The following is a 16,891-nucleotide window of genomic DNA, read 5'->3' on the forward strand; positions in this document are numbered from 1 at the left end:
TGGCAATAGATTGTATTTTAGGGGGACCTCTGGCCTTGCTGGCTAACACCTAGTAGGGAGGTGTCCCAAATTTGGCACTAGAATTCTCATTTTAACAACCCATGGCTTCTGGGAGAAATATTCATCCATAGAAAGTACCTTCATTTAAACCTTTTAGTTTTAGTTTGTTTTTTTTTTCAATGTGTATGAGTGTTGCTTGCATGTAGGTAGGTGCACTCATATCATGTAGTGCCCATGGAGGTCAGAAGAGGGCACTGGATCCTCTGGAGCTGGAGTTACTGATGGTTGTTGGCCAGCCACCATGTGGGTGCTGGGAATTGAATGGGTCATCTACAAGAGCAGCCAGTGCTCTTCACTGCTGAGCCATCTCCAGCCTTAGGTTATAGTGTAAACAAGCTCATACAACATTAGGTTTCTATGGCATTTTCATATATCCCCAAATTTGGTTCCTTTTCCCTATTCTCCCGCCCCTCTCCTTGCTTAGACTTGGCTACTTCTAGTATTTCCCTCCACCTCCACTTCATGTCTGTGTTCTAAATCCCCTCACTCCCTCTAATGGTCCCTTTGTATCTTACTGGCCTTTTCCAACATAAAATGTTGAGCACACTACTATAAAAATGTGTGGAATGTAAGAGAGAACGTTAGGTGTTTGTCTTTGGGGGCCTGGGCTACCTCAGCATATTTTCCAGATCCGTCCATTTTTCTACCAATTTTGTAATTTCGTTCTTTGCCCCTGAATAAAATTACACTGTATATGTACCACATTTTCATTATCCATTCATAAGCTAGTTCCATTTTCTTCCTTGAATGTGGAAGTACAGATGTCTTTTTTTCATATTTTTATGTGTATGAGTGTATTGCCTACATGTATATAAATGCATCCGTGTCATGCAATGCCCTCAGATCAAAAGAGGGCATTGGATCCCCTGGTACTAGAGTTACAGGTGGGTATTAACTGCCATGTGGTACTGGGAACTGAACCTGGGTCCTTTCCAAGAGCAGCCAATGCTCCTAACCACTGAGCGGTCTCTCCAGCCCCATATATCTGTTTTATGGTGTGGAGTCCTTTGGGTATAGACTTAAGAGTGGTATTTCTGGGTCATATGGCAGTTTTTCTTCTAGCTTTTTGAAGAACCTCCACACCAATTTCCGTAGTGTGTATATGTCTGCATTCCTGCCAAAAGTGGTTCCAGATTCTTCTATCTCTACATCACTGATAGTGTTTATCATTTGTTTTTAATTTTAAATTTGTTTTTACTTTATGTGTATGGATGTATTGCCTGCTTGTATGTAAGTGCACCCTTGTCCTGCAGTGCCCATGGTGGCCAGAGAGGTCATTGGATCCCCTGGAACGAGTTACAGACAGTTGTTAGCTATTGGGATTTGAACCTGGATCTTCTGTAAGAACAGCCAGTGCTCCTAACTGCCGAGGCATCTCTCCAGCCCCATCATTTGTTTTCTTAATTTTAACCATTGTGACTGGTGAAAGATGAAATCACAAAGTATTTTTAATTTGCATTTCCTTAATGGCTAAGGATGTCGAACACTTAGATTTTCCTTACCTATTTGTTTTTCTTTAAGAAATCTGTTAAGGGGATGGAGAGATGGCTCAGCAGTTAAGAACACTGGTTGTTCTTGCAGAAGACCTGGGTTCAAATCCCAGCACCCACATGGCAGCTAACAACTGTCCATAACTTCAGTCCCAGGGGATCCGACAGCCTCTTCTGACCTCTGCAGGCATTGCACGACATGGGTGCACTTACCTACATGCAGGCAATACATGCATACACATAAAATGAAAATAATAAAATTAAAAAAAAATTTTTTTAAAAGAATTCTGTTAAGTTCCAGGGCTGGAGAGAGCGATCAGTGGTTAAGAGCACTGACTGCTCTTGCAGAGGACCCAGGTTCGATATCCAGTACCCATATAGTAGCTAACAACCATCTGTAACTCCAGTTCCAGGGGATCCAATGACTACTACTGACCTCTTCGACCATTGCATGACATGGATGCACTTACACATGCAGCCAGTATACTCATACATGTAAAATAAAAGTAGTACTTTTTTTTTTTTTTTCTAGAAAAGACTACTGGCTACTTTTGCAGAGGACTTGGGTTTGATACCCAGCACCTGCATGATGGGTAACAACCATTCATAGCTCCAGTTCCAGGGGATCCAATGCCCTCTTCTGACCTCTGTGGGCATTGCATGACATGGGTGCACTTACATATATGCAGGCAATATACACAAAAAATAAAAATATTTTTTAAAAATTCTGTTAAGTTCCAGAGATTTTAAATTGGATTGTTTGCTTTTATTTTCTAGACACTAACCCTCTGCCAGACGGCACACCCTGAGATTTTTTCTCTTACTTCGTAGGCCACCTTTTCACTCGACAGTTTCCTTTGCAGCACAGAAGCTTTTTAACTTCATGAGGTAACACTCATCAGTTGTTGACCTTATTTCCTGAGCAACTGGAACCCCATTCAGCATCCTTCCCAGTGTTTACATGTTTAAGTGTACTCCCTACTTTGTGTTTTAGAAGTTTCAAAGTTTCAGGTCTAACATTGAGGTTAGACCATTTGAAATTGATTTTTGTGCAGAGTGAATGATAAGGATCAAGTTTTATTCCGCCTGTATCCAGTTTTTCCATCACCATTTTTTGTGTTTTCCCAAATGTGTATTTTTGGAATATTTTTAAAAATTAGATGTCTAGTTGTGTGGATTTGTGTATGGATCCTCAGTTTTATTGTCTGGTTCTGTTCCAGTACCATCTTGTTTTTATGGATATGGCTCCATAGTATAACTTGAAATCAGGGGTGGTGATACCTCCAACAGTGTTTTGTCTTTGTTCAGGATTATTTTGTTCTTGTTGCTATCTTGGGAATTTTGTTACTCTATACAGATTTTAAGATTCTATTTCTGTTAATAATTGCATTGGAATTTTAATGGGTTGCATTGGTCATGTAGATTGCTTTTGATAGAATGGCCATTTTTCACAATATTAATCCTACTGATCCATTAGTATGGGAAGTCTTTCCATCTTCTGATGTCTTCAATTTCTTCAGTGTGTATGAGTCTTTTGCCTGCATGTATGTAAGTGTACCAAATTTGTGTGCAGTGTAGAAGCCAGAACAGTGTCAGATTCCCTAGACTTGGAGTTATGGATGTTTGTTAGCCTCCAAGTGGATGCTGGGAACTGAATCCAGGTTGACTGCAAGAACAGCCAGTACTCTGAACCACTGAACCATCTCTCTCTATCACCCTTCCCCTCCTTTAAAAAAAAAATTAAGGCTATTGGAAATTAGATTATTTCCCTGATTTCCTTCTCATTATGTTTGTCTTTGGCATATAGGAAGTCTGCTGATTTTGGTATGTTAATTTTGTAACCTGCCACTTTGCTGAGAATTTTTTTAGCTTTAGGGTTCTCTGGTGTTGTCTTTGGCGTCTTTCATCTCCAAATAGGCATGCTTTGACTTCCTTCCGTATCTGTATCCCTTTTATTTCTTTCTTTTGTTTCATTACTTTAGCTAAGACTTCAAGCACTATGGTGAATATGAGTGGTGTGAATGTGCATCATTATCTTGTTCCTGATCTTAGTTGGAATATTTAGAATCTTTTGTCCACTTAACATGATGGTGGATATAGGGTTTTTGTTGTTGTTGTTATTTGTTTGTTTTTTTTTGCTTTTTGAGACAGGACCTCCCTGTAGCTCCAGCTGGCCTGGAACTCATTATGTAGACCAGGCTGGCCTTGAACTCACAGAGATCTGCCTGCCTCTGCCTCCCGAGTGCTGGGGCTAAATGCATGAGCCACCACGCCCAGTTCCAAAGCGTTCTTATATCTTCTAAATTTTTATTTTATTATTTTATTTTAGTTATTTGTATGAGTGTATTGGCGCATGTATGTGAGTGCACCCGTGCAGCGCAATGCCGTGGAGGTCAGAAAAGGGCTTCGGATTCCCCTGGAACTGGAGTTAAGGACCGTTTTGTAGCCTCCATACAGGTGCTGGGACTCAAACCCGGGTCCTCTTCAAGAGCAGTTAGTGCTCTTAACCGCTGAGCCATCTCTCCAGCCTGTATCTTCTATCTTAATTTATGCACTTGGGAGCAGAGAAAATGAATACAAACCAAAGAATGAAGAATAATTATCCAAAGCATGGAGAAAATAGAGTTACATGGCAGGGCAGCAGTTTTCCACAGTGAATTGAAAAGATAGGAAAATCAATCCTTCAATCTAGCTGAGACATGGAAGTTTCATTGCCCAAGGTCTCAAGGAAAACCCACGACCAAATGAACAAACATACTCCCATGTAGAACTACAATGAGCCATGACAGGATCCCCACAGTGCATCAGGCCCTAATGGTCTGGCAGGGGCACCTAAGGTTTTAGTTCTAGATCACTATACTAGTATGAAAGCTGCTTCAACACCTAATTATTCACTAGTGGGACATCCTCAGTGGCAGTTACGTTAAATTTAGAAATCAATAAACGTTATCTAAGGGATTACCTAAATAATTTATCCTTTAATCTTGATTTCCCAAGATTTTCTTCATATGAAGAAAGTGTATTCTGGGTCCAGAAACCCTATTGTATTCCCAAACCAAAACACTGTGTAGGAAAAGCCTTATGCAACCAAATTTGGAACCTCAAACAGGATAGAAGTCCCACCCAGGTATATGTGGGTCTCATGCTTTCCAGTGCTCTGTAGCTACTCAGCGACAACACTCTTAGAGTTCTGAGTAGCTGGAGGTGAAATGGAGAGGGCATCTGCCAAGAAAATACCCTCTCCCTTGGCATGTTCAAACTGGGGCTCAGCGTGGAGTCACAGCTCTTAGCCCTCTGCCAGAACCTCCAGATTATCAAATTGTTTCACAGTAATGAGCTAGAGAAAGATACAGAATCCAAATCTTTGAAGTAAAATTCAGAACAGGGGCTGGAGAGTTGGCCCAGTGGTTAAGAGCACTGGCTGCTCTTGCAGAGGACCCTAATTCAGTTCCCAGTACCCACATGACAACAAACAACCACCTATAATTCCAGTTCCAAGGGGATCTGACACCTGACCGCTGTAGGCATTGCATGCTTAGGTGCACTTACATGGATGCAGGCAAAACAGTCATACACATAAAATAATAGATAAATCAACAATTTTATATTAATTAATTATCTTTTTGAGACAGGGTCTCCCTGTAGTCCCAGCTGGCCTGGAACTCGCTGTGTAGACCAGACTAGCCTCGAACTCATACAAGATCTGCCTGCCTCTGCCTCCCAAGTGCTGGGATTAAAGGCAAGTGCCACCATGCCCGACTAAATCAACAATTTTAATAAATAAATAAAATCAAGGACAGTTTCCACCCCCCTTCTCTTTACTTCTAAGCTATATAAAGAACATATGTCAGGGATGGAGAGATGACTCAGTGATTAAGAGCATAATTATACTGCTCTTGCAAGGGACCAGAGTTTTGTGTTCAGCACCTATGGTGGGCAGCTCCCAACTAGCCACAACTTCTGCTCCAGGGGATCTGACAGCATATTCTGCCCTCAGTGAGCACCGCTCCCCCCATACACACACATGCTCACACACACATCAATAAAAATAAAATAAACTTTATAAAAGCATGAACATACTTTCCATAGACTTAGTTATTAGCAAATAATTATTGTTTTTACAATGCAAACATATCAACAAACTATTTTCATGTGAATTAATCACAAGTGACCTGAATACATGTATGGTGGCTCTATTATTTTTCTGTTGCTTTGATAAAATACCATGACCAAAAGTGCCTTATGGAAGAAAGTTTATTTTGGCTTACAGTTCCAGAGGGAGAAGAGTCCATCATGATGGGAAGGTACATCAGCAAGCGGGAGGCATGGTGACGGGAGCAGGAAGCTGAGTTCACATCTTCAATTGGAAACACAAAGCAGAGGATAAACTGAAGTAGAGCAAGGGTATGAACTTGCAAAGTCTGCCCCTCACATACTTCCCCCAGCAAGGATATACCTCCTAAAGACTCCACAGCCTCCCTCCAACAATGCCACCAACAGGGACAAAGTGTTCAAATACTCAAGCCCATCATGGGAAGTTCTCATTTAAACCACCACAGTGACCCACCGACAATCCAACCATGCAGGAGTCTGTGGTTGGAAAATCACAAGTTTGATGCCAATACATGCTTCAGAGTGCTGTCAGTGAAGATGGGGCATCATAGCCAGCACAGCAAGATGGACTCTCCTTGTCTCGTTCTCTGTCTCTTTCTGTCTCTTCAAACACATACACAAACACTGAACCTCCTTTTTCCTTCTGCTTCAGGAGTTCCCTCAGCTTTCCTTTTCTGTGTTTGTGTGTATGTATGTAAGATCATTGAATATGCCCATAACCAAAGTGCATAAAACAATTTTCTTTTTTACTTGTGTTAGTAAAGAAGACAATATGCTATGAGCATATAGGAGTAGGGTGTGAAAAATGACAAGCTGCAGGGAAAATGTGTCATTTTACCAGGAATGTTAAGGACAGTACATGCTCACAGTGTTACAACAGCATTCTTGACATGGGGAACAATTTGAGCAAAGGCATGGAGGTGTGCTGAACATGGAGTGATGGAATACTTGAAATACAGACAGGGGCTTGTGCTGGATGCTTTACTTTTCAACTTGACATACCTGGTTAGAGGGAACAACAATTAAGGAATTGTTGCCATTGGATTGGCCTGTGGCCATGTCTATGGGGTGTTTTCTTGATTATTGAGTGATGTGGGTGATGTGGGAGGGCCCAGCTCACTGTGGGCAGTGCCACCCCTAGGCAGGTGGGTCTGTATTGTATAAGAAAGTAAGCTGATCATGGGCCAGGTGAGCAAGCCAGTTAGTAGCTATCCTCCATGGCCTGTACTCCAGGTTCTTGGCTTCCCTTGATGAGGACTCTGCCCTTTCCTCCCTAAGTCAGTGTTTTGTTTTTGTTTTGGCTTTTTTTTTTTTCTGAGATAGAGTCTCCCTGTAGCTCCAGTTGGCCTGAATTCACTATGTAGACCAGGATGACCTTGAACTCACAGAGATATGCCTGCCTCTGCCTCCCGAGTGCTGCACCACCGCACCCTGCTTGGTCAGTGTTTTTTGTTTTTCTTAAACTTAAAAAAATTTTTAAAATTATTTTTATGTGTATGCATGTATTGCCTGCATGTAGGTAAGTGCACCCCTGTCATGCAATGCCCGCAGAGGTCAGAAGAGGCTGTTGGATCCCTTGGGACTGGAGGCCCAAATACGTGTGTGTGTGTGTGTGTGTGTGTGTGTGTGTATGTCTTTGTCTTTTTGAGACAGGGTCTTCCTGTAGCCCCAGTTGGCCTGGAACTCACTTTGTAGACCAGGCTGGCCTCGAACTCACAGAGATCCACCTGCCTCTGCCTCCCAAGCGCTGGGATTAAAAGCATGTGCCACCACGCCTGGCTTTGGTCAGTGTTTTTAACACAGTAATTGAAAGCAAACTAAGTCAGGGATATACCCTGAAGAATATTGAAGAGCACCAGAAAATGATCACTCTTGGACAGAAAAAGTCTAAATGAAAGCTTGGTGCATTGTACAAATTGAAGATAGGTTGGAGCATGAGGGCCATGAAATTTCTTCTTTATGTTCAAGGTAGTCTGTTATAGCTGGAAAATGATTTATTCCTCCTGGACTTCTGAAGGGCCATGGGCCAGAGCAGGGCACCCCGGGAAGAAAGGTGGAGCCTAGGGTGGGGGGAAAGTGAAATGAAAGGATTTGGCGCACTTCTGGGAAGCAGGGAACAGGGGAGAGGGCAAGCCAGCTTGCCCTGGACCCCCGTGGGGTGTGAGGGGACCTCGTGAGGACCCTGTGGACCCCTCATGGGAACTCTGTGAGGTGAGTGGGCATGCGGGGATGCGAGATGAGGCAGACCATGGGCAAAAGTGATTGGGGTGGGGCGCTGAGCTGTGCAGAGCTGGGTGCCAGGTGTTGGGTGTTCGTTTCTTTGTAAATCTCTCCCCTCCCACCACAAAGGTATAAACTGTGCAAAATTCAGACAAAGATGTAGTATGGGGTTTGTCTGCCCGGGTCAGGAGGAAGGGACCCTAAGAAAACTCGGGCGACATCTATTATAACCTGCGTCTAGAGTTTTTTGACAAACAGAATTTAGCTCATAAATATTTATTTATAGTACCTTTCCTTAGAAGAAACCTAGAAAAGATCTTCTGGAGGTGAAGAGTCTTACAAAATGTTAGGATCAATGCTCTCATCAATTATTATTGCTTCTGGTGCCCAGGGTCAGACACGTACAGGCCTCTAGCATAGGGATGAAATGGATACCCATCACCTGGCTGTTTCTCACAATGCTACATCTCTTGGTATGTACCATGCCAGATGCAATGATGCAGATCTTGTAGTGCGTTGGGGTTGGGAGGTGGGATTGGATCCCCTAGAATCTGACTTTGTTAAAATGAAACAAATTACATCAGGAAGGGGAAAGATCTCTCCTTTGATTCATGGGAGATCAGCATGACCTGGTCCCAGCAAAGAAAGGCAAATCCTTTGAATACATATGGGTGCAAAGGGAATCCTAACAGCAGTTCATACATTAGAGTGAACAGTTTCCTAACAGCAGTTTGTGCATCTAGTTGAACACTTTCACTGTAAGGAAGGAGAAGCTGAAGATCTGAAAGTCAAATTTAGATGTCATCATCATAGTAGCTTTTCACACTCCTGACAATCACCATGACACTGCATCTGATCAACTAGTACTTGATGATCTTACAGTTATATGATACATTATATTGACCTGCCTTTCATGTCTAAATCACTCATTCATTCATTCTAAACCTGCTTTCTGGACCAAGCTATCTATTTCCAGAGAATACAGAAATAAGCCTGATCCTCTCTATGCCTTCAAGAATCGGAATCCAATTGGGAGATGTCAAAGGCAAAGGCAGCTCATAACAGAGCCATCATTTATGTGTGAATTCATTGTGGATACGATAAAAATAAATGACTAGGGGCAGTGATTAGGCATAGAAAAACAAAAACAGAACTGTGTACCACAGAACTGTTGAAGAATCGTAAGGTGTGCACCTTAGAAGACTAAGCAGGACACAGAGAATAATGACCGCCAAAGGCTTCATTGAGAAGAGAATAGTGTATGGAGCTTTGACTGATTCCAGGCTCAGTCTCCCAGTGTATGACATGTTCTGTTTATCAAAAAGTTTAATAAGCACGTCTTAATGAAGTTAGAAAGTACTGTATTCACTAACTCTGGAGTAATACGATAGTCTATTAAGTGCCAGGAAGAATTCCTAATTAGATAACCCATTTGATACTGTGTAAAATATTGATGTCCAGGTTTTCAAGGATCTTTTTACTCAACTATGTAATTATAGTTATGAATCTACTTGGTCACATTTTGTAAGATATTGAACCTCAATAAATCCAGCGTAATAAAGGAAACTTGGTGGGACTAATATCTTCTAGGTCTTTGGGTGAAGAGGCTCATACATAGGTGAAGACAATAGTTCTCTAGTTCAGACCAGAGATTTCAAATCTGTCTTCTATATGATTGATTATGGCTTTCAAATTTCATATGTTGGAAACTGAATTCTTAATACAACAGAGTTGGAAGCATATATTACAAAAGAGGTGATGAGGGGCTAGAGAGATAGCTCAGTGGTTAAGAGCACTGGCTGTTCTTGCAGAAGACCTGGGTTCAAATCTCAGCACCCACATGGCAGCTAACAACTGTCCGTAACTTCAGCTCCAGAGGCTCCAAAGCCCTCTTCTGTCCTCCTTAGGTATTGCCCTTACTAAATACAATACACTCATGCACATAAAAAAAAATTAAAATAAGCCAGTTGTGGTGGTGCATACCTTTAATCCCAGCACTTGGGGGGCAGAGGCAGGTGAATCTTTGTGAGTTTGAAGCCATCCTGGTCTACATAGCAAGTTCCAGGCCAGCTGTAGCTACAGGGAGACCCAATCTCAAAAAGACTAAATAAATAAACAAACAAATAAGTACAATTTTTAAAAAGAGGTGATACGATCAAGAAAGATTATGGAGGGCATAGTGGGGGGCTAGGGAGATGACTTGCCACACAAGGATATGACCTGAGTTTTAGAACCTGAGAACCCATACAAAGCTAGTCATAGTAGTAGGCATCTATAGTCTATAGTCCCAACACTCATGTAGTGAAATGGGAGGCAGAAAAAGGAGAGTCATCAGATGTTTGTGCGTTAGATAGCCTAGCACGCACTTAAATGAACTACAAGAGATTCTGTCTCAAACAAGGTAGATGGTGAGGATGATCACCTGAGATTTTCCTCTGATCTGGATACTCTCACCATAGCATGCACATGACTCTACTCACATGTACACAAATGTACACACACAAAAGAAAATACAAACAAATGTGGAAGTGAATGAGTTATCTCTAGAGTTGGTACCATGTAACAGCAAGAATTTTATAGTGTTTCCCTCTTGCATATGCTCACATGTCCTTCAGCTGTTGACTGTGCATCATAAAGAATGTCTCCAGATTTTAGAAGCATGCTATGGAATTTTCTTTTCTTTTTTATTTAGAAGGGGGCAGTTTCTAAGTAATTTTATTCAGAATTTTGTGTCTGTTAGAAGACAACATAAAAATGGCTACTCTTTTCTCCTCCCTGCCCACCTCAAGTGAGGGACAATTCCCCAGAATTAACTTAGGGGGTTCTCTCTGTAGGTTCAACTCAGCAAATGAGGCCAGAGTTGACATATTTTAGTCCTTTTAATCATTTTTAGAGATTTAACTGTGGTAGGAGAGCCTCTAGGATCAGGGGGTGATTAGATTAGGGAAATGGAGGAGACAGCACCTGAGGCAAGAGTCTACCCCAAATAAAAGGGAGTCTAAAATGTTCATAGTTCCTTCTTTTGTCTCAAAAAGTAAAGTTTGTGTGTGTGTGTGTGTGTGAGAGAGAGAGAGAGAGAGAGAGAGAGAGAGAGAGAGAGAGAGGAGAAAGATGTCCATCCCTTGGGTTCCTCCCCATTTTAGGTAGTCCCCTGGCTCCAAGATTGAACCCTGTAATAGCTACACTCTTACATTCAAAATGCCCACCAGGACTGAATCTGTGGATATTTTTCCTGTTGGTGGGAAGGTCATAATTGATGATTAAAGAAACCTGATGTACATCAATGCCTTTGACCATCAAGTCAGTGGTAATCAATGCTCTGCCACAGCTGCATTGAAACTCCCTCATGATGGACCAAGAAGTTGAAGAGAGATCACAAAGGAAGTATTAGCAAATGGCCAATATTTTTTTTAAAGTGTTCAAGATCTTTAGTCATAGGGGAAATGAAAATTAAAACTACACTGAGATTTTTTATCTCAACCTGTGTCCAAATAGCGTTCATCAAGAAAATAAATGATATTGAATGCTGGTGAGGGTGTGAGGAAAGAGAAACCCTTATTAAGTACTGGTGAAAGTGTAAATTGACACAACTACTACAGAAATCAGTGTGGAGTTTTCTCAAAAAGCTAAAAATAGAACTACCATGAGTCTGCTATGCCACATAGTGGCATATACTTCGGAGTTATTAGTTTATCTATGTGTTCTGCTGCTCTACTCACAGCAGCGAGGAAATGGAGTCAGCGTACATGCCCATCAGCTCATGAATGAATAATGAAAATGTGGTACATAATGAAACTTTATTCAGTCATAAAAAATGGATTATGAATTGGTAGGGAAATGGATGTGACTGTAGATATACTCAGTGACATAACCTAAGTTCAGTAAAACAAATTCCTCATGTTTTCTCGAATATGTGGATCTTAGCTTCCAATTCTTACATATATATGCTTATGTGGGAGTGAGTGCAGACAGATGCCAAGACAGTAGAAAGGGGCCTATGAGAAGAGAAAAAGGGGGAATTAAGTGGGAGGGATAGGGAGGCTAAGAGAACACATGTAATACGAAAGTGAAATGGATATTCCTGGGTGTGGGGGCTTCATGTAAGGATGGAAGACAGGGAGACGAAGGGTCAACCAAAACCAAGTATACATGAGAATACGACTACAAAATCTGCTACTTTCCATGGTAAATTGAAAAAAGAAAGCAAAACCTTCAATTGAACCATTTTAATTTGGAACTCTACACGTCTACCACTCGATATTAAGATTGTATAGTGAACCTCATAATTTCAAGTTCCTATTGAATCAGCTCCTATTAAATCCTATGATATAATAAGGCCATGAACCAGATAAAATTCATTCACATCAGTGTGAAAATTAAATCAGCAGCTCATGCAGGAAGATGTAAAGGAGGAAGCTCAAAATTACATTGAAAATGTGATACTGGAGAGATGCTGGAGAATTCCAAGTCACATGAAAGATTAGAAGCCCCATCAGTGCAACTCAGTGAAAGAAATCCAAATGGAAGAATAAATAGTATTGTCTGTTCCTGTGAGAGAAAAGCTAAAAATAAATTTAGAATTCCAGGTACGACTTCTTCAATGAAGGCAGAAGTGACTGCCCACCTGAACCATGTGGGAACTGCCATGGGCATGTTTCCTCACACCATGAAATAGGAACATCTAGCAGGAGAGAGATTCATCAGCCATTAAAGATGCATCTGAGGTCTGGGCATATTTTAAACTTCCAAGATATGTGGTACTAGGGCAGGCTGTGAAGATAGAGGCTGATATGTGAAGTAGAATCCATTTCTGTATTGTGAACCTGATTAACAATCCATGGCCAGGGAGATCATGGCCCTAGAGTACTGAATACTGTTGTTTAGCTTAATTGGCATTGTGTCAAACTGCCTTCTACATATTTATGTGTATAGCCATAGACAAATGCCACTCTCATTCTTAATCAGGGAAACTTCTCTTTTCAATAGACAATGGTGAATGCAGAGACTCATGGCTAATAAGCGAGGTTTGAGCTGTCCTAAACAAGACATTTATACCATTTTCTCTAGGTCTCAGGGACCACTGTGGAAAGGGTGCAGAATTTCAGAGCCAAAAAATAATGCCATCTTCTGGCCAAGACCCAGCGTTACAATCATGAACCCACAGCAGCTGTGGATGCCTGCCCTGGATTTGCAAAAGAATGAGGTCATCAACAGTCAGGCATGGATGCCAGCGGGGGGCCTAGAGTCCCTACCCCAAATTACCGGACTATTTGAAGCTGACAGATTCCGGGAGGGGGAGTCATTGCCTTCAGAGTTAGTGGTAACCCCAGCAGCTCCAATGGATAGTGCCAATTCAGTGGTCATGCAGATGGTCCTGGTTACAATAAAATTATTTCTGAGAGCCTATAATTATAGGGTCACAAAAGAAACCCAAAGCCATGAATTTGGAAAAGGAATGGTAGGGGGGAGGCTGGGTTGATAGTCAGGGAGGAAGATAAGAGAGAATGAGGGGCTGAGCAATTAGGACTCAGAGTATACATGTATGAAATTGTCAGAGAAAAAAATAATAAAGCACCTGCAAACCAAATTCAAAATCATATTAAAAATACCATCCCCCATGATATAGCTTTATTCCAGAGATGATGGTATATTTCAACATATGTAAATTATGAGCCTCAATAAAACTTGCTCCCTGGGGATGCTTCTGCCTGACAGCCTTGATTCACCTTTCCAGATTTCTGTTATGTGATTAGTAAGCCTTTCCGTGTCCTCTTATTTTGTTAAACCATTTCATCATCGTCATTATGTACATTGGAGCCATACCTCTGTAGGTGATCAATACAGTTTGTACTGTGAGCAGGAGGAATAGATGTTCACAACCTGTGTCTCTTTTCTTGCTCTGATTAGTTACCAGGCTCTCAACCTGATGGCCACTATGCACTCTGGCTTTGTGGCTCAGTTTTTTACTTGTACTGCTGTTTATTTGTTTATTGGTGTCTACCCTCCAAAAATGGGTCAAACAATGAAGAACAGAAGAATACTCTTTCCCACACTGAAGTTTTTACTCCAGTTATTGATGGTGAAGCATATTCATAAGAGTAAATATATTTACGGTATAACTATGTATCAATAACCATTTAGATTAGTCTATGAATTCTCAACAAGGTTCCAAACAGACTTGTGTAGATTATAGAGTCTCCTGGTGCTCTCCTGCCTGACATATACCTGTCATCCACAGGTGATCACTGTTATGATTATATGCCTTCATTCATATGTCATTGTTTTCATTAAATACAGTTAAGTTTTTCAACTCCATGAAACTAAGTGAATTTTGAAGAAATGTTAATGAAAAACATTATGGATATTTTCTTTTCCTCACTATTTTTAACACATACTGGTGTCTGAGGTAGAAGCTGACTTCATTCCATTCCTATGGTCACAGTTAAGGGCTTAGAAAGGTTAATTGTTAGTTCTCTGAAAGATAGGATACCTGTCTACAGCTAAGAATAACAGAGTACATTCCATGGACAATAGAAAGTGATGATTGGTTAGTAAATTTCAGGAAACTTCATGATAGGGGATGGAAGTGGAGTGTATCAATTGATCCTTGATTTTGTTTAATTTTTCATTTTAAATGTTTCTCAACACTTACATTTTATTTAGCTGATTCCTTAACCAAGGTTGTGGATATTGATTAGTGCTTCTTATTTTTCTTGAGTCAGAATCATTCTGGCCATTTTCCAACCATATGTTCAACTCACATTTTTCTGCACAATCATCCTTTGGTATATCATATAGTGTCTATATTTTAGGCATATTTTTTCTTCCCTCAATTTCCATTTATTTAATTTCTCGATTTCTTTTTCTTTTCTTTCTCCTTCCTTTCTTCCTTCCTTCCTTCCTTCCTTCCTTCCTTCCTTCCTTCCTTCCTTCCTTCCTTTCTTTCTTTCATTTTCTGAGACAGGGTCTCCCCTTAGCCACAGCTGGCCTGAAACTTGCTATACAGACCTGACTAGGCTGGCCTCGAACTCACAGAGATCTACCTGCCTCTGCCTTCAGAGTGCTGGGATGAAAGGTGTGCATCACCATTTCCAACTTATTTAATTTCTCAATTTCTTATACCTTATATTTTATTCTTTTTAATATGAGGATTTGTATTTTTCTTTCTTTTAAAATATTTTATTTATTATTATTATTGGTCTTTTTGAGACAGGGTCTCCCTATAGCACCAGCTGGCCTGGAACTCACTGTGTAGACCAGGCTGGCCTTGAACTCACAGAGATCTGCCTGCCTCTGCCTCCCGAGTGCTGGCATTAAAGGTGTGAGCCACCACACCAGGTGAGAGACTTTTTTAAAAAAATGGAGAGCAACTGAGGAAGACTCAGTGTAGCCCTGACGTCTAGGTGCACACACACACACAGGCACACATACAGATTATCATATAGCAGTAAAATTGAAATTTGTTGCCTTAGTAATAAGGGATTTAGTTAAATGTTTCCTGTAACTTTGAAAAAAGCTTAAATTAAAAAAAGTTTAAATAAATGAGTATGAGATACGTTATAATCATTTTGGTCTTTTTAAAAATGGGGTCCCCCTGTAGCCCCAGCTGGCCTGGAACTTACTATGGAGATCAGGCTGGCCTCGAACTCACAGGGATCTGCCTGCCTCTGCCTCCCAAAATTCTGGAATTAAAGGTGTGTGCCATTCCCAGTTGCTAATCTGTATTCTTAATAAAAGTTTGTTTGACTTTGATTTTCGATGTATATGTGTTTCTTTCCTTTTCTAAGATGTAATTTGACTTTTGTCCATGAACTGGCTCAGCAAACTTCCCTAAGTTACTCCATTTTGTTCAGAGCCATTTCAGCAGCAACTTTGCTCCACACTGAAAGGAAAAGGGGGGCAACCATTGCCCTTGGCATGAATCATGGAATGTGCTAATTCCAGATATTATATTTTTACTAACCAGCTTGTTTTCGCTTCTGTAACCTGCTTGCTGTCTTGGGTCGCCCTGACACAGGGCACAAGACCACCCTTGTTATCCTGTTATTGTATGACCACCTAGAAGTTATTTACCTTGACTGTCTTATTTTACTTGTTATGGCTAAAGCAGTTGGCTAGTTTTATTGTCACAAAGTTGAGTGCCAAGTTATATGACTGTATCACTTATCTGTACAATGATTGGTTGTTAATAGAATCAAAATACTGCTATGTTGTACAAACCTGATTTGTTCACAAATGTCCTGTTTTAATAATAATTCTGTAATCCTATAAAAACTCTGACCTAACAATCATCAGGGCTGCTTCTACTCCCGAGATAGACAGCCCAGCCGGTCGAAAATTAAAATTTACCTTGCTACTTTTCTTAAAGTGGTGTTGGTGATTTTTTTACGAACTCTGTCCTATAACAGTCCATGGAGAGAAAGGGAAGATAACACATGTCCAAGTAGTACCAACTTGTTCATCCCATGGTGAAATGAAAATAAAAGTGAGAAACATGCTTTATGTATATCCTAGTGAACGCAAGCCCTAGCCTAGCCTACTTTACACATGTTCAGGTAGGTCACTCATATTAGCATGAGATTGGGTATCTTCTTTATGCATGTGTGTAAATGGCCAACTGCAGTGAAGCTCGCCATCACTGTCTAGCATCCCCAGCCTTATGTATAAGGCTGGCATGATGGCTCACTGAGTAAGAGTGCTTGTTGTTTGAGCATGTAGATGTTTCAGATCCCAAATTTGGATCTCTAGTACCCAAATAGTAAGCTGATTACATGGTCACCTGTGACTGTTAACCCTGTATTCTGGGAACAGATAGGAAGATTATTGGAAACTTTAGTTCCAGGTTCAGTGAGAGACTCTCAAGGACATAAGGCATAGAGGAAGACTAGACATTTGATGCCTTCTGTTCTAGTTTGTTTCTCCATTGGTGTGACAAAATACTCTGACCAATACCAACTGGAGGAAAGGGTTTATTCAGCTTACATCTCCCAGGTCACAATTCATCAGGG

Source organism: Nannospalax galili, unplaced genomic scaffold (assembly GCF_000622305.1).
Source record: "Nannospalax galili isolate Female #2095 unplaced genomic scaffold, S.galili_v1.0 scaffold391, whole genome shotgun sequence".
Lineage (NCBI taxonomy): Eukaryota > Metazoa > Chordata > Mammalia > Rodentia > Spalacidae > Nannospalax > Nannospalax galili.